This window comes from Mauremys reevesii, linkage group 7, assembly GCF_016161935.1.
Source record: "Mauremys reevesii isolate NIE-2019 linkage group 7, ASM1616193v1, whole genome shotgun sequence".
In the NCBI taxonomy this organism is placed as follows: Eukaryota; Metazoa; Chordata; order Testudines; family Geoemydidae; genus Mauremys; species Mauremys reevesii.
Genome location: NC_052629.1, coordinates 461,478 through 484,669, shown reverse-complemented (window position 1 = coordinate 484,669; position 23,192 = coordinate 461,478). Strand labels below are relative to the sequence as shown.

General features: G+C 49.2%; 1 protein-coding gene across 2 annotated transcripts in view; it reads right to left on the bottom strand.

The window, feature by feature from the left end:
* The window catches only part of LOC120409065 (dynamin binding protein), a 69,162-nt gene extending 47,467 nt beyond the window's left edge, over nucleotides 1-21,695 (bottom strand). For both annotated transcript variants that reach the window (XM_039546447.1, XM_039546448.1), the window contains exon 1: nucleotides 21,630-21,695. The gene's annotated coding sequence lies outside the window, so the exon portion shown is untranslated. The remainder of the gene's footprint in view (nucleotides 1-21,629) is intronic.
* Between the last annotated feature and the right edge of the window lie 1,497 nt (nucleotides 21,696-23,192).

Sequence of the window (23,192 nt, the reverse complement as noted above, 5' to 3'; positions counted from 1 at the left end):
TTACAAGCACTTTGGAGGACAGAATTCTAAATGATTCTGACAAACTGGAGAAATGGTCTGAAGTAAACAGGATGAAATTCTATAAGGACAAATGCAAAGTACTCCACTTAGGAAGGAATAATCAATTGCACAAATACAAAATAGGAAATGACTGCCTAGGAAGGAGTACGGCAGAAAAGGATCTGGGAGTTATAGCAGATTGCAAACTAAGGCTTGGCTACACTGGCGCTTTACAGCGCTGCAACTTTCTTGCTCAGGGGTGTGAAAAAATACACCCCTGAGTGCAGCAAGTCACAGCGCTATAAAGCGCCAGTGTAAACAGTGCCCCAGCGCTGCTCCCAGCGCTGTAAGCTAATCCCCACGGGGAGGTGGAGTACCTGCAGCGCTGGGAGAGAGCTCTCCCAGCGCTGGCACCGCGACCACACTCGCACTTCAAAGCGCTGCCGCGGGGGCGCTCCCACAGCAGCGCTGTACAGCTGCAAGTGTAGCCATACCCTAAATATGATTCAGCAATGTAAATCTGTTGCAAAAAAGAGACCAGCATTCTGGGATGTACTAGCAGGAGTGTAATATGTTAGACACCACAAGTAATTTTTTGCTCTGCTCAGCACTGATTTTTTTTTTTTTAAATTCTTTGGCCAGGATGCTCCCCGCTGCATTGGGGAAAAGGGTGTTACAGGCTCAGGTATCTTTTCTCAAGGCCAATCTCCCATCCCCCAATGCAGATCGTCCTCCCAGGCCAACACCCCCCACTCAGCATTCACAGACCACATTAAGAACAGTTCCAGTTCGTCACACCCTCTCTTCCCACAGGGTAAAATAAATATCTAAACACACAGATCAAGTCTCTGACCTTCAAAGAGTCACAGGTCCCTTCTTTGTTAGGGTGACCAGATGTCCCGTTTTTAAAGGGACAGTCCCATTTTTGGGGACTTTTTCTTATATAGGTGCCCATTACCCCCCACCCCCTGTCCCTTTTTTTCCACAGTTGCTATCTGGTCACCCTATTCTTTGTAGGCTTGGTCAGGTCACTATCATAGAAATGTGGGACTACAAGGAACCTTGATAGATCATCTGATCCAGTCCCCTGCACTGAGGCAGGACTCAGTATTATCTAGAGACCATTAGTGACAGATGCTTGTCTAACCTGTTTTTTAAAACTTCCAATGACAGAGATTCGACAGCCTCCCTAGGTAATTTGTTCCAGTGCGTAACTACCCTGACAGTTAGGATTTTTTTTTCAAATGTTCAACCTAAATCTCCCTTACTGCAAATTAAGCCGCATTACTTTTTGTCCTATCATCAGTGGTTAAGGAGAACAATTTATCACACTCCTCATTATACTGACATTTTATGTACTTGGAGACTATCATCATGTTCCTCCTCCAGTCTTCTCTTCTCCAAACTAAAAAACAATTTTTTTTTCAATTTTTCCTTCTAGGACATGATTCCTAGACCTTTAATCATTTTTATTCTCTCCTCTGGACTTTTTTCAATTTGTTCACATCCTTCCTGAAGCATGCTGCTCAGAACTGGACACAGTACTCCAGCTGAAGCAGCTCCTTGGGGAGAGCACGGCCAGGATTTGAGGGGAATGGTAAAGTATGACAGACTAATAATGTGAAAAGTCTAAGGGAGCTGGGGAGAAGTTCATATTTTCAATTAAGTAACAATTTGATCTCATCACAGGTCAAACTCTCATCTGCTAACAATTTTCTTCTGGGTTACAGAAGCCATTGAATGTTAAAATGAAGAGGGAAAAGGAGCAGTTTACATAGAGCAAATGAGAGTTGAAATTAGAGGATGTGGATATTACAGAGCAAAGGGAGTGCTGATGTGGAGGGATGGGGGAGTTCTGAGCCCAAAAACTGCTTCCAGATTTCTGGAGAATCTGAGCAAAAATTGTGCACGTCACTAGGCAGCACCAAGCCCTTCCTGCTCTTATTCCCATTTACATTAGATATCTCACTGGGGCTTCCAGAAGTAATGCTATTTCTCTGCACACAGTGTTTTGCAGGATTGCAAACTACACCCTTGCAAGCACCATGAAACTTCGGGTCTCAGCGTCTGGGGAAAGCTGTCCCTTTTCTGGAATGCGTTGGGACTCTTCCCTGAACACAGGAGTGTTTGCTGTATGTTTCTCTCTCTCTGGGCCCAGTCACTGTGCTCATCTGTTTGAAGGCAGAGAACCAACCTGTGAAGTTTACTTGTTCCATAACAAGACACAGATGTATTATTCATTTTTACAGGACCTTGGCCTTGTCTTGCCCCAGGAGTGGCTGCTTGCTGAACACCTGCTGCAAACTCACATCTAGAAGAAATCATAGAATCATAGAACTGGAATGGACCTCGAGAGATCAGCTAGTCCAGTCCCCTGCACTCAAGATAAGACTAAGTATTATCTAGACCATCCCTGACAGGTGTTTGTCTAACCTGCTATTAAATATCCCCAATGATGGAGATTCCACCACCTCCCTAAGCAATATATTCCAGTGCTTAACCACTCTGACAGTTACAAAGTTTTTCCTAATGTCCAACCTAAACCTCCCTTGCTGCAATTTAAGCCCACTGCTTCTTGTCCTATCCTCAGAGGTTAAGAACAATTTTTCTCCCTCCTCCTTGTAACATGTACTTGAAAACCGTTATCATGCCCCTCCTCAATCTTCTCTTCTCCAGACTAAACAAACCCAATTTTTTCTATCTTCCCTCATAGGTCATGTTCTCTAGACCTTTAATCATTTTTGTTGCCCTTCTCTGGACTTTCTCCATTTTGTCCACATCTTTCTTGAAATGTGGTCCCCAGAACCAGACACAATACTCCAGTTGAGGCCTAATCAGCGCAGAGAGAGCAGAAGAATTACTTCTCGTGTCTTGCTTACAATACTCCTCCTAATAGATCCCAGAATGAGGTTTGCTTTTTTTGCAACAGTTTTACACTGTTGGTTCATATTTAGCTTGTGATCCACTATGACCCCCAGATCCCTTTCCGCAGGACTCCTTCCTAGGCAGTCATTTCCCATTTTGTATGTGTGCAACTGATTGTTCCTTCCTAAGTGGAGTACTTTGCATTTGTCCTTATTGAATTTCATCCTATTTTACTTCAGACCATTTCTCCAGTTTGTCCAGATCATTTTGAATTTTAAACCTATCCTCCAAAGCACTTCCAACCCCTCCCAGCTTAGTATCGTCCGCAAACTTTGTAAGTGTACTCTCTATGCCATTATCTAAATCAGGGGTCGGCAATCTTTCAGAAGTGGTGTGCCGAGTCTTTGTTCATTCACAGAAGTCGGGGGAGCGAGCATTGGCCTGCTAAACCCAGGATTGTGAGTTCAATCTTTGAGGGGGCCACTTAGGGATCTGGGGCAAAATCAGTACTTGGTCCTGCTAGTGAAGGTACAGGACTGGACTTAATGACCTTTCAGGGTCCCTTCCAGTTCTATGAGATAGGTATATCTCCATATATTATTAATTTAAGGTTTCACATGCCAGTAATGTATTTTAACATTTTTAGAAGGTCTCTTTCTATACATCTATAATATATAACTAAACTATTGTTGTATATAAAGTAAATAAGGGTTTTAAAATGTTTAAGAAGCTTCACTTAAAATTAAATTAAAATGCAGAGTCCCCCAGACCGGTGGCCAGGACCCAGGCAGTGTGAGTGCCACCGAAAAACAGCTCGTGTTCCACCTTTGGCACACATGCCATAGGTTGCCTACCCCTGATCTAAATGATTGAAGATATTGAACAGAACCGGACCCAGAACCGATCCTTGTGGGACCCCATTCATTATGCCCTTCCAGCATGACTGTGAACCATGATAACTACTCTCTGGGAACAATTTTCCATCCAGTTATGCACCCATCTTATAGTACCTCCATCTAGATTGCATTTTCCTAGTTTGTTTATGAGACGGTGATGCGAGACAGTATCAAAAGCCTTACTAAAGTCAAGATATACCACATCTACCACTTCCCCCATCCACAAGGCTTGTTACCCTGTCAAAGAAAGCTATCAGGTTGGTTTGATGTGCTTTATTCTTGACAAATCCATGCTGACTGTTATTTATCACCTTATTATCTTCTAGGTGTTTCCAAATTGATTGCTTAATTATTTGCTCCATTATCTTTCTGGGTACAGAGGTTAAGCTGACTGGTCTGTAATTCCCCAGGTTGTCCTTATTTCCCTTTTTACAGATGGGCACTATATTTGCCCTTTTCCAGTCTTCTGGAATGTGTCCTGTCTTCCATGACTTTTCAAAGATAATTGCTAATGGCTCAGATATCTCCTCCGTAAGCTCCTTGAGTATTCTAGAATGCATTTAATCAAGCCCTGGTGATTTGAAGACATCTAACTTCTCTAAGTAATTTTTGACTTGTTCTTTCCCTATTTTAGACTCTGATCCTACCTCACTTTCACTGGCATTCACTATTTTAAGACATCCAATCGCCACCAACCTTCTTGGTGAAAACCAAAACAAAGAAGTCATTAAGCACCTCTACCATTTCCGCATTTTCTGTTACTGTCTTTCTCCCCTCATTGAGTAATGGACCTACTCTGTCCTTGGTCTTCCTCTTGCTTCTAATGTATTTGCAGAATGTTTTCTTGTTTTCTTTTATGTCCCTAGCTAGTTTGATTTCATTTTGTGCCTTGGTTTTTCCAATTTTGTCCCTACATACTTGTGTTATTTGTTTATATTCATCCTTTGTAACTTGACCGAGTTTCCACTTTTTGTAGGACTCTTTTTTGAGTTTTAGATCATTGAAGATCTCCTGGTTAAGCTAGGGTGGTCTCTTGCCAAACTTCCTATCTTTCCTACGCAGTGGGATAGTTTGCTCGTACCCTTAATAATGTCTCTTTGAAAAATTGCCAGCTGTCTTCAAATTGTTTTTCCCCTTAGACTTGCTTCCCATGGGATTTTACCGACCAACTCCATGAGTTTGCTAAAGTCTGCCTTCTTGAAATCCACTGCTTTATTGTGCTGTTCTCCCTGCTACCATTCCTTAGAATCATGAACTCTACCATTTCATGACCACTTTCTCCCAAATTATCTTCCACTTTCGAATTCTCAACCAGAAGATGACTTACAGCTTCTTTCAGGCTGGGATGTTGGTAGAATCATAGAAGATTAGGGTTGGAAGAGACCTCAGGAGGTCATCTAGTTCAATCCCCTGCTCAAAGCAGGACCAACACCAACTAAATCATTCCCCAGGGCTGTGTCAAGCCGGGTCTTAAAAACCTCTAAGGATGGAGATTCCACCACGTCCCTAGGTAACCCATTTCAGTGCTTCACCACCCTCGAAGTGAAACAGTTTTTCCTAATATCCAACCTAGACCTCCTGCACTGCAACTTGAGACCATTGCTTCTTGTTCTGTCATCTGCCATCACTGCGAACAGCCTAGCTCCACCCTCTTTGGAACCTGCCTTCAGGTAGATGAAGGCTGCTATCAAATCCCCCCTCACTCTTCTTTTCTGCAGACTAAGGGTACGTCTATACTACCCACTGCATCGGCGGGTAGCGTTCGATGTATTGAGGATCGATTTATCACGTCTTGTCTGGTCGCGATAAATCGAGCCGCAAATCAACGCTCGTACTCCACCTCGGCAGGAGGAGTAAGCAGTGTCGACGGGGGAGCCGCAACAGTTGACTCACCACCGTGAGGACAGCCAGGTAAGTCGAACTAAGATACTTCAACTTCAGCTACGTGAATAGCGTAGCTGAAGTTGCGTATCTTAGTTCGGAAACCTCCCCCCCCTCCCCGCTAGTGTAGCCCAGGCCTAAATAAGGCCAGTTCCCTCAGCCTCTCCTCATAAGTCACGTGCCACACACCCCTAATTATTTTTGTTGCCCGCCGCTGGAGTCTCTCCAGTTTGTCCACCTCCCTTCTGTAGTGGGGGGCCCAAAACTGGATGCAATACTCCAAATGTGGCCTCACCAGTGCCGAATAGAGGGGGAATATTCACTTCCCTCAATCTGCGGGCAATGCTCCTACTAATGCAGTCCAATATGCCGTTAGCCTTCTTGGCAACAAGGGCACACTGCTGACTCATATCCAGCTTTTTGTCCACTGTAATCCCCAGGTCCTTTTCTGCAGAACTGCCGCTTAGCCAGTCGGTCCCAGTCTGTAGCAGTGCATGGGATTCTTCCGTCCTAAGTGCAGGGCTCTGCACTTGTCCTTGTTGAAACTCAGATTTCTTTTGGCCCAACCCTCCTATTTGTCTAGGTCACTCTGGACCCTATCCCTACCCTCCAGCATATCTATCTCTCCCCCCACCGTAGTGTCATCCGCGAACTTGTTGAGGGTGCAATCCATCTCATCATCCAGATGATTAATGAAGATGTTACAGAATCTAAACCTCTGGACGTAAAGGTGAAAACAAAACTCTCCCAAGCTTCCACCCAAGAGTGTCCTCTCTGTGCCTGACACATGAGCAGGAAGAGCAGATTCTAGGGAGAGCTGCACTCCGCCTGATATCTGCAATGAGTCACCATCCCTGACTTCTGGCCAAGCACCATTCCCCTCTCACCTCAGAGCTGGGTAATCCCTTTAAGGCAGGGCAGGAGAGGAAGGGAAGGCCCAGGACTGAACAAACATGGAGACTTCACCCTAGCAGAGGTCAGGGCTGAATCAGAGCACAGAATTCCTGACTCAGCCCAGCAGCAGCAAGATACCCCTCCCAGGCAGGCTTGGGGCCCCCTGTATGAATAGGAGGAGAAACTTAGGCAATTAACTCACCCTGTCATGGCACTCTTCCCCGCTTCCTCTGCTCCCCACCCCCACTCCCGGGAGCAGGTGATACATTTCAATACCTAACTGTATCTCAGTTCCTAGATTAGCAACTTTCCCAGAGCCCTACTGAAGAAATCCCAGCTCCATGCTGCAGCACGCTGAGGAATCTGCAGCCTGTCAGAGCCAGACCAGTCCTACTACAAATCCGTCTGTCCTTTCAGCCAAACCAGCCAGTGCAAGCTAAGAAAGTAGAGACTTGAAGCAAAGCACAACAGCTTTTAACCTGGTGATAATGTTGTTTGGTGCCATCTGTCCAGACTGGACCAAACCAGGTTATTATACAGCCAAAAGGGGTAGTGGAGACTTTGTCACATTTCTGCTGCACAGTGACTCATAGATTTCAGATCCATTTCCCACATGCCTCAGCCTCTCTCTTTGCATCTGAAATGAGGTCGGACAAGAAATTTTCGTTAATGGATTCACCATTTTTGGGGAAAGGCAAGGGAGAAGATGAGTGTTAGACCCTTACTCAAAGAAGCCACAACTCAGAGGGAGGGTGACCTGAAGGAGGATGGTGAAATGGGTTTGTGCCCTTTTTAGCCTCTTTAGATAAAATTAATGGAGTTTTTTGTACATTGGAAATATGGATCTTGTCGATCCTGTTTTTGCTGGAAGACTAACACACTCACAGACACATGGGTCCCAGCACTTACCAGACAAGACAGCTATGTAAAGGGATCACTGGAGGTTGATAAGGGTATTAGAGCCCCTGAAATATGAATTACGGTTGCAAGAGCATTTCTAATTCTCAAATGCTTGACTCTGCAACCTTGATAATGTTTTTTTCATTTAGATTTTAGATGGAGTCCACTGGGAAGCAGCATGGTCCAGTGGATGGGGCACTGGACTGAGAGTCAGGATAACTGGCTTCTATTTCTAGCTCTGCTGTGTAATCTGGGGCATTTTCAATCCTTCCAACCCTTTGCCAGCGTTGTCTATTGAAACTCATCTCTTTGGGGCAAGGATTCTCTCTCATTCAGTTTGTAAGCACCTAGCTCATGGGAGGCCTGCTCTTGGCTGGGCTGCTAGGTGGTACTGGAATACAAGGAGTTATAATATAATAGCTTTTATAATTTTGCTCAAATACATTTTCAAGTGACACAAACACTAGAAATATAGGAAATAACTAGTTAAGGCAACATTAACTTCCAAGCCAAGCATAAGGCAGCAAGTGTACTCTCACACATCATCTTCACTACAAAGTCCTTTCACAGAGCCACCCACAGTGTACACATCCCAGTCACACATTGAACTCTGAGCTCAGCTGTGAGGTGTCACAGCACAATGAGGTGTCACAGCCATGCTGCCCACACCAGCTCTGCAGGCCCCGTGCTCAGCCAGACTCACTACTTTCATGCCTCCCACATCTCCCCACTCCCTTAACCCCTGCCAAAGTTTTAAACAATTTAGTTTTATCAATGCCCATTTTTATTAATATTTAACTATTAAAAATAAACATTAATTCCAGTGAATGGAGGATCACAGAGGCAGGGGAGAGCAGCTGTAGTCAGGACCCAGGGAAGCCATGGCAGAGCACAGAAGTAGCTAACAGGCACGGGTAGTTCCTCTGGCTTTTCTTTGCTGATATTCATTCAGTTATAGCAAACAGAACTGTGCTGCCCACAGCAAATCTTGATGGTTTGTATAAAAACAATCACGTTCTGTTACTTCCCTTCCCTGGCTTTGGTCTATCTCTAAACTTTGAGCTTCTCGGGGCAGGGACTCTCCTTCCTTCTTGAATATCTGGAAAGCACGTGGCACATCGGGGTGCTCTCACGAACAAATGAATAAATACATTGTAGCGGGGTGGCTACACCGCTCCTGCCCTTTTGGGGCTTTAAAACAGCCCTGGGAAGGGGCTTTAGGCTGGGCTGATTGGAGAAGTGGCTGCAGCTGGGGCCACGCCCCAAACAGAGCTACAGGGCCTTATAAGAAGGCCAGGGAAGCCAGAAGGAAAACAGTCTCTCTCTGTATTCAGAAGGAGATGGGCCTGGCTGCAGGGAGCGGAAATAGAGTACCTGAGTGGAGCAGGGCTGGGGAAAGGCTGGGGAGCTCTGGCCTGGAAGGCCCCAGGCTGCGGCCTAGCACAAGGCCAAAAGGGTACTGGGGGTTGCAGGGGGCAGCCCAGGGGTAGGGCAAGGCAGCAGGTCCAAACCCTCCTTGCCACTGATGAACAGGCTGATACTGCAGTCTGCCCCAGGATGTGGGGCTAGAGAATGACTGGCAGTGGCCAATTCTGAGGCAAAGTGGGGATAGTAGGGTGGGGGTTCCCCTGGGAGGGGGAGACCCAGTTAAAGGGGCACCGGGGTCCTGGGAGGGACACGGGGGCCAGGAGAAGACAGGTGGATCACCGGCCTGCAGAGAGCGCTCCGAACGCTGGACTGAGCCAATTCCCAAGGACGACCAGCAGGAGGCGCCGCAGGGGTGAGTCCGACCCGTTACATACATAACAGGGAATAACACCTTGTAGGTTAAACAAAATTGCACATTTTAAACAGTGGCCTCTCACAGAGACATGTGAGGGAGAAAGACACACACATAAAAGTTTGCAATTTGTGGGAACCCGGGTATTTTAGTTTGGGGGGAGGGGGAAATTGAGGCTGTTGGGGAAAAATCTCAGAGAAAAGTATTTCTAAGTGTTTCGTCTGTGAGAGTGAGGAAATATTTTACCATAACGATATTACAGAAAATCCAACTACCCCTGAAGAGTGTGTGCTAGATCTGGAGATCCAAATCAGTCATTAACATGTGAGAGATACAGAGGGATCTGAGCCAAACTTCAGAGAGAAATCTTCACCCACCCTTTTCTAGAGAGCTGTGACAGACACTTCCACAAAATAAACTATCCCTAGCTGCCTTTCAGCATGATGGTTAATGCTACTTGTTTCAACAGTAACCTGCAAAAGAAAAAAAATTGAGCTTGTACCATTTTTTCCCCTTTATGACAGAGATAGGGACCCGAAAAGGTTCTGTAAAAATAAATAAAATAAAATTCTGCTTGTTTTTCTGGTATTTAAGGTCCTGTCGAGGCTAGAGAATTTTATGGTGACAGAGTAGCTTGCGTACATGATGACATCACAAAACAACAGAGAAAAACTGCTGAAAGAGAAGATTTCTAGTGTAGGTGTTTTTTGTTGTTTTTGCAAAAAGAACAGGAGTGCTTGAGCTGTAGCTCACGAAAGCTCATGCTAAAATAAATTTGTTAGTCTTTAAGGTGCCACAAGTACTCCTGTTCCTTTTGTGGATACAGACTAACACGGCTGCTACTCTGAAAGTTGTTGTTTTTGTTAGTTTTATTTTACCTGATCTATTAAGGCACAAAGAGCTCAACAAAATACCTCTGAGGCCTCCCACCGGTCCTCCAACAAAGCCATATTTCTTTATATTCATAATATTGCTAAGGTTAAAAAAAGCTGGAAACAAATAAATGAGAACAAAACCCCTTTGGGCTGCTCCCTCCATCACACAAGAGCCCAAGCCCAATCCTTTCAAATCCCTTTGCAGGCCACCTGTAATTAAACTGCAAACAGGCTCCCTTTTGTAAACCATTCCAGAAGCGGGTATATAGGAGAGATTTGAATTTGGTGACAAAAAGATCTTGGAAGGTTACAAGGCGCACTGGAGACAAAAAATGAGACAACTGCAGTTGGTGACATTGGCAGAACAGAGCTGTGTGGGAAGGGGACACTGACAGAAGCCAGCTCAGAGATGTAGGCAGTGTGCAGACAGGAAGTTGAAACGTGATGCACAGCACAATAGGAGGCAGGGAAGTGAGTAAGGTGGAGTAGATGGGGTGAGATTGTGCTGTATGGTCCAAAATAACTGTATTTGGGAGAGTTGTGTAGGGCAGACACTATATCTCCTGTCTCTGTCGGAGGTAAAGACAGACTGTAACAGAAGCCAAGGAGAGAGAGGTCCTTTTCAGCAGAAATTTGAAAGCCATGGAAACATGGCAAACCTTACATGACAAGTGTCAGTCATATCACTTAATGAATGACTGAATGGCACTTAGATACTACGGAGATGAGGACAGGATAGGAACTAGAACTAGAAAAGAATAGAGTGAGGCAGCTCTAGATGCCAGGAGCTGCAAAGGAGAAGGTGCTTGCACAAGGAGAGGCTAGAGCATGTGAAGGATAATGCATCAGCTTTGGCATCACTCTGTCAGACATGCTGTAGCAGGCAGAGGTGGTGCAGGAGGTGCCTGCTGCCATTGCTCAGATTGCAGATGTCATAAGGCAACCCCTCAGGAGCTGATCAAGGTGGCACTTTTTGCCACTCAGCTCAGATCATCTACAAAGTAAGATGCCTTTGTCCCTCACTATGCCTGAACCCAGGCTTCCCTACGAAACAGAGGAGATTTAGTAGAACGAGAACATTAGCTGAGATACACCCACGGGGTGAAGCTTGCATCAGGCCTCTCACCTGGAGGGGGTCTGCCCACCTGTACCCTCCTCCCCAACACCAACATGGCCTCAGCCTGCCAGGAGGATGCACATAGCACCAATCCTACCTTGAGGCCTCATGCTTAGTGTTTCTGCTCGGTAGAGAGGGCAGGCCCAAATTACTGACAAGCAAAATAACATTGTTCAGTGTCTGTATCACAGCAGCACCCAGAGGCCCCAGCATCTGCTCCTGGGTTTATACAGTTAGGAGCCGCTGTTCTTCCCTCCTGTCTCTCCCTGGAGAGAGTTTCTCTCATAAGCTATTAGGTCAATACCAAGTGCCACAAATTACAGGTCCCTCCTTCTGGTTTACCCCAGAACAGCCCTCTGGCCATTGGAACTCAGATCACATGGGTATGTCCACACAGCCCATGGCAGCAAATCCCAGAGCCCCAGAACAGCTGTGCAGACTGAGCCCACCCCCTTCCCTAGGCTACATCCACACAGCTAGCCTGAGCCTGGCTCCACGCTTGCTGCCACTCACTGTGTGGACATGTCCCCAGAGGACTGAAATCCCTAGGCCAGATGGCGCTCTGCCAAGAGTGCTCTGTACAGGAATGATAAAGGCATTAATGGCTTTACCTGACAGCTGGGCCATATGCCCATAGTGTTACAAGGCAGGGTGTATGCTGCAGATGGAGGAACAGTGACAATACTGCCCAAAGCAACAGTCGCAGACTTGGACATTGCTCTGCCCAGTCTCCCTTAATTGTGGGCACAACTGAGGTCATTTATATGTGTATGTCTCTGGGCAGCAAGTTGTGGGTGCAGAGAGGCCAGATTTTAAAATCAGGCCTATATCGTTAGCCCTACAAACTGAGTGTTCCTCTCAGTGTCCTGCCTGTTCAACAGCTTTACTACTTCTGACACCGTCACCACATCAACGATGTTCCCCAGATCCCCAGAATTTACTCTGCCAGACCTACCAGTAGCACAGGCAGATCTGGCAGAGCGCATCATTAAATCAGAGCTTCCATGTACCTGTAATCCCAATTCCAGTCTTCCTAACAAACGAAGATGGGCATTAACTGTGCAGTTAGTATGCCAGACCCTTTGGGAGCAGTAGCCATGAGACACTTGGAGTGGGACATCCTGACCCCACTGAAGTCAATTGAAATGTTGCCATTGATTTCAACAGAGCCAGGATTTCACCCAGAAACTGCAGCTGTGTGACTCACGCCGACATACTAAACCCCCAAGCATAATCTCTCCATGCCTCAGCTTCACATACCCTTGCTGCTGGACCCATATCACAGATGTAATAGTGATTACATAATAGCTCAGTAATAGTGATCACAGTGTAATTAAATGTAACATCTTTGTATGGAGGGATACCACCAAAACCCACACCACGGTAACATTTCACTTTAAAAAGGGGAACTACACAAAACTGAGGATGCTTGTTAGATGGAAATTAAAAAGAGCTGTGACATGGGGTAAATGCCAGCAAGCATGGGGACTATTTTAAAACACCATAACAGAGGCTCAGATGAAATGTATACCCCAAATCAGAAAAACAATGAGAGGACCAAAAGAACGCCACCATGGCTAGAAAGCAGAGCAATGGAGGCCATCAACTGCAAAAAAGCATCCTTTAAAATTTGAAAGCCAAATCCTAGTGCAGATAACAGGAAGGTGCACAAACTCTGGTGGGTTAAGTGTAAAAGTATAATAAGGCAGGCAAAGAAAGAATTTGAGAAGCAACATGGTAAAGATGCAAAAATTAACAGTAAAATTTTTTTAAGTACATGAGAAGCAGGAAGCCTGTCAAACAGACAGTAGGGTGACTAGATGACCAAGATGCTAAAGGATCACTCAAGGAAGACAAGGCCATTGCAGAGAAGCTAAACGAATTCTTTGCATTTGTCTTCACGGCAGAGGATGTGGGGAAGATACATACATCAAAGATATTCTTTTTGGGTGACAGATCTGAAGTACTGTTCCAAACTGATATGTCAATAGAAAATATTTTAGAACAAACTGATAAATTACGCACTAATATATCACCAGGACCAGATGGAAGTCACCCAAGAGTTCTGAAGGAACTCAAATATGAAATCGCAGATCTATTAACTCTAGGATGTAACCCATCACTGGAACAAGTCATTGTACCAGATCAGGGCCGGCTTTATGACCCGCAGGGCCTGATTTCAATACAGTTTACTACAGTTTCAACCAGTTTGCCCAGTACTGAAGTTAGGTTTACCAGCCTGTAATTGCCAGGATTATCACTGGAACCTTTTTAAAATATTGGCGTCACACTAGCTATCCTCCGTCATCTGGTACAGAAGCGGATTTAAATGATAGGTTACATACCACAGTTAGTAGTTCTGCAATTTCACATCAGAGTTCCTTCAGAACTCTTTGGTGAATGCCATCAGGTTCCGGTGACTTATTATTGTTTATCAGTTTGTTCCAAAACCTCCTCTAAAGACACCTCAATCTGAGACAGTTCCTCAGATTTGTCACCTAAAAAGAAAGGCTCAGGTTTGAGAATCCCCCTTGCATTCTCAGCTGTGAAGACCAATGCAAAGAATTAATTTAGTTTCTCCACAATGGCCTTATTGTCCTTGTGTGCTCTTTTAGCATCTTGATCATCCAGTGGTCCTCCTGGTTGTTTAGCAGGCTTCCTGCCTCTGATGTACTTAAATTTTTTTTTTGCTATTACTTTTTGAGTTTTTGGCTAGCTGTTCTTCAAATTCTTTTTTGGCCTTCCTAATTATATTTTTATACTTCACTTGCCAGAGTTTATGCTCCTTTCTATTTTCCCGGGCGGCAGCACTCTGGTGGCGGGGAGTCCGCTCCAGGTCTTCCGCGGCACCGAAGGACCCCCCGCCACTGAAATGCCGCTGAAGATCCCCAGAGCAGGGCCCTCTTAGGCGTGGGTATGGGGCCCTCTTAGGCGCAGGGCCCGATTCCGGGGAACACAGATTTTTTTAAAAAGGGCTCCAGAGGTGATCCTGGCAATTACAGAATGCAAGCCTAACTTTATTATAGTTTCTACCAATTTACCTGGTACTAAAGTACAGAATTATCAACATATAGATCAGGGGAGGGCAAACTATGGCCTGGATCCGGCCCATCAGGGCTTTCAATCCAGCCCGCGGGATTGCCAGACCTGTGGCGCAGCAGGGCTAAGGCAGGCTCCCTGCCTGCCCTGGCCCCGCGCTGCTCCTGGAAGCAGCCACCACGTCCCTGCGGTCCCTGGCGGGGAAGGGGAGAAAGGGCTCCATGCCCTACCCTTGCCTGCAGGCACCGCTCCCCGCAGCTCCCATTGGTCAGGAACGGGGAACCACGGCCAATGGGAGCTTCGGGGTGGTACCCACAGGCGAGGGCAGTGCACAGCCAAGCCGCCTGCCCCAGCCCCACCCCTAGGAGCCACTGCTGGACATGTGAGCCACTTCTGGGAGCGGCATGGGGCCAGGGCAGGAAGGGACCCTTTCTTAGCCCTGCTGCGCACTGCTGCCACCCTGGAGCTGCTCAAGGAAAGCAGTGCCAGGCCGGAGCCCACACCCTGAACCCCTCCTGCACCCCGCATGCCAACCCCCTGCCCTGAGCCCCCTAACCCCCTGCCTTGAGCCCCTGCCACTCCCCTCCTGCTGCCCAACCCCCTGCCCTGAGCCCCCTAACCCCCTGCCTTGAGCCCCTGCCACTCCCCTCCTGCAGCCCAACCCCCTGCCCTGAGCCCACTCCTGCACCCCAACCCCTTGCTTTGAGCCCCTTCTTGCACACCTCACCCCCTCCCATACCCCAACCCCCTTCCCCAGCCCTACATTCATGGACCTGCATACTATTTCCCCACCCAGATGTGGCCCTCGAGCCAAAAAGTTTGCCCACCTCTGATATAGATAAAAACAATTTGTTGGGGGAAAAGTCAACATGGCTTCTCTAAAGGGAAATCATGGCTCACCAATCTATCAGAATTATTTGAGGTGTCAAAAAGAATGTGGATAAGGATAATCCAGTTGATAGAGGCTTTCCGAAAATCCCTGTACACTATAACAAGGTCCCTCACTGAAGGCTCTTCAGAAAACTAAGTGGTCATGAGACGACGGGGAAAGTTCTCCCATGGATCAGTAACTGGTTAAAAGACAGAAAACAATGGTGAGTTTTCACAACGGCAAGAGGTAAACAGGGTCTCCCAAGGATCTGTACTGGGACCTGTGCTGTTCAAGATATTCATTAATGATCTGAAAAAGGGGGGTAAACAGTGAAGAGACAAGTTTGCAGATAATACAGTATTATTCAGGATTGGAGTGACCTTTGGATTGAACTAAGAATTACAAAGGGATCTCACAAAACTGGGTGACTGAGCAACAAAAATGCAGATGAAATACCGCATCGATAAGTGCAAAGTAATGCACATTGGAAAAAACTAATACTAACTACACATAATAATGATGGGATCTAAATTAGCTGTTACCACTCAAGTAAAAGTCTTGGAGTCACTGTGGATAGTTCTCTGACAACTTCAGCTCAATGAGCAGCAGTGGTCATAAGGCTAACAGATGGTTAGGAACTATTAAGAAAGGTATATGTGAAAGAAAACGTAAAGTCAAATGAAGTAAAAATCTTAAATGAACCAAACTGTACCATAGAATCTCTATGGATAGTAATTCCAGGCTTGAATAATAAGAACAAACAAGTAGGGATATACTACCGACCACCTGGCCAGGATGGTGTTAGTGACTGTGAAATGCTCAGGGAGATTAGAGTCTATAAAAATAAAAAACTCAATAATAATGGGGGATTTCAACTATCCCCATATTGACTGGGTACATGTCATCTTAGGTCAGGATGCAGTGATAAATGACTGCTTCTTGGAGGCAGGCAGCTAGTCCTGGAACCCCCAAGAAGAGACGCAATTCTTGGTTTAGTCCTAAATGCTGAAAGAGGTGAATATAGGTGAACCGCCTGGTAATAGTGACCATAATATAATTAAAGTTAACATCCCAGTAGCGGGGAAAACACCACAGCAGCCCACCACAGTAGCATTTAATTTCAGAAAGGAGAACTACACAAAAATGAGGATGTTAGTAAAACAGAAATTGAAGGGTAGTGTCAAAAGTGAAATCTCTGCAAGCTGCATGGGAACTTTTTAAAGACACCATAATAGAGGCTCAACTTAAATGTATACCCCAAATTAAAAAAACACAGTAAGAGAACCAAAAAAGTGCCACCATGGCTAAACAACAAAGTAAAAGAAGGAATGAGAGGCAAAAAGGCATCCTTTAAAAAGTGGAAGTTAAATCATAGTGAGGAAAATAGAAAGGAGCATAAACTCTGGCAAGTGAAGTATAAAAATATAATTAGGAAGGCCAAAAAAGAATTTGAAGAACAGCTAGCCAAAAACTCAAAAAGTAATAGCAAAAAAAAACATTTAAGTACATCAGAGGCAGGGAGCCTGCTAAACAACCAGGAGGACCACTGGATGATCAAGATGCTAAAAGAGCACACAAGGACAATAAGGCCATTGTGGAGAAACTAAATTAATTCTTTGCATTGGTCTTCATGGCTGAGAATGCAAGGGGGATTCCCAAACCTGAGCCTTTCTTTTTAGGTGACAAATCTGAGGAACTGTCTCAGATTGAGGTGTCTTTAGAGGAGGTTTTGGAACAAACTGATAAACAATAATAAGTCACCGGAACCTGATGGCATTCACCAAAGAGTTCTGAAGAAACTCAGATGTGAAATTGCAGAACTACTAACTGTGGTATGTAACCTATCATTTAAATCCGCTTCTGTACCAGATGACGGAGGATAGCTAGTGTGACGCCAATATTTTAAAAAGGTTCCAGTGATAATCCTGGCAATTACAGGCTGGTAAACCTAACTTCAGTACTGGGCAAACTGGTTGAAACGGTAGTAAAGAACAGAATTGTCAGACACATAGATGAACACCATATGTTGGGGAAGAGTCAACATGGTTTTTGTAGAGGGAAATCATGCCTCACCAATCTATTAGAATTCTTTGAGGGGGTCAACAAGCATGTGGACAAGGGGAATCCAGTGGATATAGTGGACTTAGATTTTCAGGAAGCCTTTGACAAGGAACCTCACCAAAGGCTTTTAAGCAAAGTAAGCAGACATAGAATAAGAGGGAAGGTCCTCTGAGGGATCAGTAACTGATTAAAAGATAGGAAACAAAAGGTAGGAATAAATGTGAGTTTGGAGAGAAGTAAATAGTGGTGACCCCCAGGAGCACGTACTGGGACTAGTACCATTCAACATAGTCATAAATGACCTGGAAAAAGGGGTAAACAGTGAGGTGGCATAATTTGCAGATGATACAAAACTACTCAAGATACCCAAAGGAGACTGAGAAGAGTTACAAAGGGATCTCACAAAACTGGGTGACTGAGCAACAAAATGGCAAATGAAATTAAGTGTTGATAAATGCAAAGTAATGCACACTGGAAAACATAATTCCAACTATACAAATAAAATGATGGGGTCTAAATTAGCTGTTACCACTCAAGAAAGAGATCTTGGAGTCATTGTCGATAATTCTCTGAAAACATCGACTCAATTTGCAGCAGTTGTCAAAAAAGCGAACAGAATGTTGGGAATCATTCAGAAAGGAATAGATAGTAAGACAGAAAATATCATGTTGCCTCTATATAAATCCATGATATGCCCACATCTTGAATACTGCATACAGACCTGGTCACCCCGTCTCAAAAAAAAATATTAGAATTGGAAAAGGTTCAGAGAAGGGCAACAAAGATGATCAAGAGCATGGAATGGCTTTTAAAGGAGGAGAGACCAAAAAGATTAGGCCTATTCACCTTAGAAAAGAGACGACTGAAGGGGGACCAGGTCTCTCAAATCATGAATGGTGTGAAAAAAGTGACTAGAGATGTATTATTTACCCATAGGAACATAAGAACAGCCATACTAGGTCAGACCAAAGGTCTATCTAGCCCCGTATCCTGTCTGCCGACAGTGGCCAATGCCAGGTGCCCCAGACAGAATGAACAGAACAGGTAATCATCAAGTGATCTATTCCCTGTCTCCCATTCCCAGCTTCTGGCAAACAGAGGCTAGGGACACCATCCCTGCCCATCCTGGCTAATAGCCATTGATGGACCTGTCCTCCATGAATGTATCTAGTTCTTTTTTGACCCTGTTATAGTCTTGACCCTTTCCCAAAATACAAAAACCAGGGGTCACCCAATGAAATTAATAGGCAGCAGATTTAATACAAATAAGAGAAAATATTTTTTCACACAATGCACAGTTAACAAGTGAAACTCATTGCCATGGGATGATGTGATGGTCAAAAGCATAACTGGGTTCAAAATGGAATTAGATTAGTTCCTGAAGGATAGGTCCTTCAGTAGCTGTTAGCCAAGACGGTCAGGGACGCAACCCCATGCTTGAGGTGAAACCTGACTGCCAGAAGCTAGGAGGGAGTGGATCACTCCAATTGCCCTGTTCTATACACTCCCCCTGAAGCCCTGGAATTGGCCACTGTCAGAAGACAGGACACTGGGCTAGATGGACTATTGGTCTGACCCAGTGTGGCCATTCTTACGCTCTTACGTAGCAGTGAGTCAACAGGATGCTCCAATCACTGTTATTTTTATTAACATGATGGAAGCAGCAGCATCCTGTGCAGTCCTACATGTAATGCACTGCACTACAGTGCTAGCCCCCAGGGTCGATCAGTCTGACACAGTGCACTCTTGCTGCAGCCTTTCACACAACCCAATGCACTATGCTACCGTGGTTAATCCCAAACACAGTGAGAGTCCCAACAGCATTCCCGGGGGCCAGACCTTTCACACTTTGGCAAAACACAGTTTTCAGGCCAATCAAGTTTTCTTGAGAACTGGAAGGAGGGTTACACCATGGTAGGGGTAATGGGCAGACAGTGGGTGGAGTGACACAGGAGGGTTGGGGCAGAGCGAGCGGAGAGATGGGGGAGCAGGGGCATGAGGGGCACAGAGCAGGGGAGATGGAGTGTTGTGAGGAGCAGGGGATTTCATGGGCAGAGGGAGAGGGATGTCAGAGGCACACAGGGAGAAACAAGGGATGCTATGGGCAGGAGAGGGAGATGTCATGGGCAGCAGAGGCACGGAGCACGGGGGAATAGGGGAAGCTAGAGGCAGGGGGACAGGATGTCAGGGGCAGAGCAGAGGGGACGGGGTGGGTGCTCTGCATGGGGAGTCGGGGGATGAGGATGTGGGGACAGAGGTGTGGAGTTGTGGGGGGCTGAGGGATGAAGTCAGGGTGTCAGCAGAAATCAGGGTGGGTGCTCTGCCTTGGGAGAGAGGGAATGGGGCTGTCGGGGCAGTGGGTGGATGTGGGGGTGGGTTTCCTGCATGCAGAGCAGAGGGAGTCAGGTGCATGAGGAGGAGTCAGGGTGGGTGTTCTGCATGGGAGCAGGGCACTGGTGATGCCAGGGGCTGAGTGAGAAGACGGGGTGTCAGGGGGATACAGGGTATTCTGCATGGGCCTGTCAGGGTGGGGGGAAGAAGACTGAGTGTGAGGGTGTGGGTGCTCTGTGTGGGGAGCAGGGAAGGGGGGCATCAGGGCAGAAGGGAGATGGGTGTTCTGTGTGGGGAGCAGGGTGTTGGGGTAGAGGGCAATGGGGGGTACTAGAGCAGAGGAGGGATGTAGGGTGTCGAGGAGGACCAATGGGGTTGTGGGGAGTCATGGCAGAGAGGCAATGGGGGTGTCGAGCAGGGGGCAATTGGGGGTACTAGAGCAGAGGAGGGACGGGAGAGTCAGGGCAGGAAGGGCGATGAGGGATGTAGGGGGGCGAGGCAGAGAGGGGTTTCAGGGACAGGGGGCAATGGAGGGATGTTGGCAGACTGAGGGGCAATGGAGGGGGTGCTAAAACACAGGAGGAATGGGGGTTGGGGTAATGGAAGATGGCAGAGGAGGACTAGAAGGTGTCAGGGTGCTGGAGATTTGAGAGGGGGCAATGGCAGGTGTCAGGGGGTCTCGGGGCGGAGGAGTGAGTGAGGGAGATGAAGGGGTCTGAGCACCAGGGAGCTATGGGTGGGCATTCAGGAGTGCTCTCAGTCCTGGGGCGATGAGGGTGTCGGGAGTCTTGGGGACAGCAGGGGACAAGGGGTTCCAGGAGGGATAGATGGGGTGTCAGCAGGAGGTGGAGTTCTCTGGGCACCAGGGGGCCTTGGGGGGCCATAGGGGGCTCAGGGGACAAGGGGCATTGGGGCAGTTGGGGGCCAGGAGTGCCAGGAGGGAAGGGGGCCATGGGGGCTCAGAGTGCGAGGGTGTCAGGGCAGGGGTGCCACGAGGGATGGGGGCTCAGGGCACAAGGGGGCAGGGTAGGGGATTCTGGGGGCCATGGGAAGGCTCAGGGCACGAGGGGTGCCGAGGCAAGGGGTGCCAGAGACCATGGGGGGGTAATGGAGCTTATGGGGGGGGCTCGGGGTGCAAGGGGGATGAGGGTAAGGGGTGCCGGGAGGGATGGGGGGCTCTGTGGGGGACCATGAGGATGGCTCAGGGCCAGGACCGACTCCAGACCCAGTGCGCCAAGCGCGCGCTTGGGACGGCGTCCCACGGGAGGGCGGCAGGCGGCTCCAGTGCACCTCCCGCAGACGAGGGTCCACTGGTCCCGCGGCTCCGGTGGAGCATCTGCAGGCACGTCTGTGGGAGGTGCACCGGAGCTGCGGGACCGGCGACCGCCAGAGCACCCCCCGCAGCGTGCCGCCCTGCTTGGGGCGGCGGAAATCCTAGAGCCGCCCCTGCTCAGGGCACTGGGGTGCTGGAGTAGGGGGTGATGGAAGGAATGGGGTCCTGGGGGGGCATGGAGGGGCTCAGGGCACCAGAGGTGTCAGGGTAGGGGGTGCCATGAGGAATAGAGGACTCTGGGGAGGGTCATGGGGCGTGAGGGAATCAGGGGCCAGCGGTGCCGGGAGGCATGAGGGTGTCGACGGGAATGGGGAGCAATGGGGGCCATGAGGGGGTGCCGGGAGGGATGAGGGTGTTGGCAGGAACGGGAGGCAATGGGGGCCATGAGGGGTTTCAGGGGCCGGGGCGCCGGGAGGATGAGTGTCGACGGGAATGGGGAGCAATGGGGGCCATGAGGGGTTCAGGGCGTGAGGGCGCCGGGAGGGATGAGGTGTTGGCAGGAACGGGAGGCAATGGGGGCCATGAGGGGTTTTGGGGCCAGGGGTGTCGGGAGGGACAAAGTGTCGGCGGGAACGGGAGGCAATGGGGCCCATGAGGGGTTTCGGGGCGGGGGCGCCGGGAGGATGAGGGTCGGCGGCAATGGGGGGCCCTGAGGGGCAGTCTCGGGGCCCTGAGGCGGGGCGCTCGCTCTGCGGGAGCGGCTGAGGCCCGGCAGCCCCAGGCCGGAGGCCCCGGAGGCCCGTCTCTCCCCCGGGTAGCTGCTCCCGGCCCGGCTCCCGTTCCTACCTGCTCCCCGGGCCGAGCCGGCCCCGCGCGGCCGCTCCAGCCCCTCCACGTCCCGCTGCCGCGGCCGCCTCCGCCCCGGCCGGCGCCCCGCCCGCCCGAGTCACCAGCCCGGCCCCGCCCCGAGAGAGCCGGGAGCCGGGGCCCGCGGGCGCTGGGCTAGACCGGAACGGGCCCTTCTGGACGCCGCCCCGCCCCCCACCGGCCCTGCGCGGGACACCGGGCACCGACAGGGGAAGGGCACGGGGACACAGGGCAACGCACAGAGACATGGGGACATGGCACCCGCCGGGACACAGACCCCCCGCACAGACCCAGAGACACAGGACACCCCTCCCCACGAGACAGGGACACCCCGCCGGGACACAGACACCCCCGCACAGACCCAGAGACACAGGACACCCCTCCCCACGAGACAGGGACACCCCGCCGGGACACAGACACCCCCACACAGACCCAGAGACACAGGACACCCCCTCCCCACGAGACAGGGACACCCCACCGAGACAAGGACACCCCCACACAGACCCAGAGACACAGGACACCCCCTCCCCACGAGACAGGGACACCCCGCCGGGACACAGACACCCCCACACAGACCCAGAGACACAGGACACCCCTCCCCACGAGACAGGGACACCCCGCCGGGACACAGACACCCCCCCACAGACCCAGAGACACACGAAACCCCGCCCCACCACACAAGGACACCGCCGGGACACAGACACCCCACAGACCCAGAGACACAGGACACCCTCCCCACGAGACAAGGACACCCCACCGGGACACAGACACCCCCGCACAGACCCAGAGACACAGGACACCCCTCCCCATGAGACAGGGACAACCCGCCGGGATACAGCCACCCCCACACAGACCCAGAGACATAGGACACCCCCTCCCCACGAGACAAGGACAACCCGCCGGGACACAGACACCCCCACACAGACCCAGAGACACAGGACACCCCTCCCCACGAGACAAGGACACCCCACTGGGACACAGACACCCCCACACAGACCCAGAGACACAGGACAGCACCTCCCCACGAGACAAGGACACCCTGCCGGGACACAGACACCCCCACACAGACCCAGAGACACAGGACACCCCTCCCCACGAGACAGGGACACCCCGCCGGGACACAGAGCCAGAGACACAGGACACCCCTCCCCACGAGACAGGGACAACACAGAGCCAGAGACACAGGACACCTCCCCACGAGACAAGGACACAGAGCCAGAGACACAGGACACCCTCCCAAGGACACCCGGCTGGGACACAGACACCCCCACACAGACCCAGAGACACAGGACAGCACCTCCCCACGAGACAAGGACACCCTGCCGGGACACAGACACCCCCACACAGACCCAGAGACACAGGACACCCCTCCCCAAGAGATGGGGACACCCTGCCGGGACACAGACACCCCCGCACAGAGCCAGAGACACAGGACACCCCTCCCCACGAGACAGGGACACAGGACAGCACTTCCCCACGAGACAAGGACACCCGCCGGGACACAGACACACAGACCCAGAGACACAGGACACCCCCTCCCCA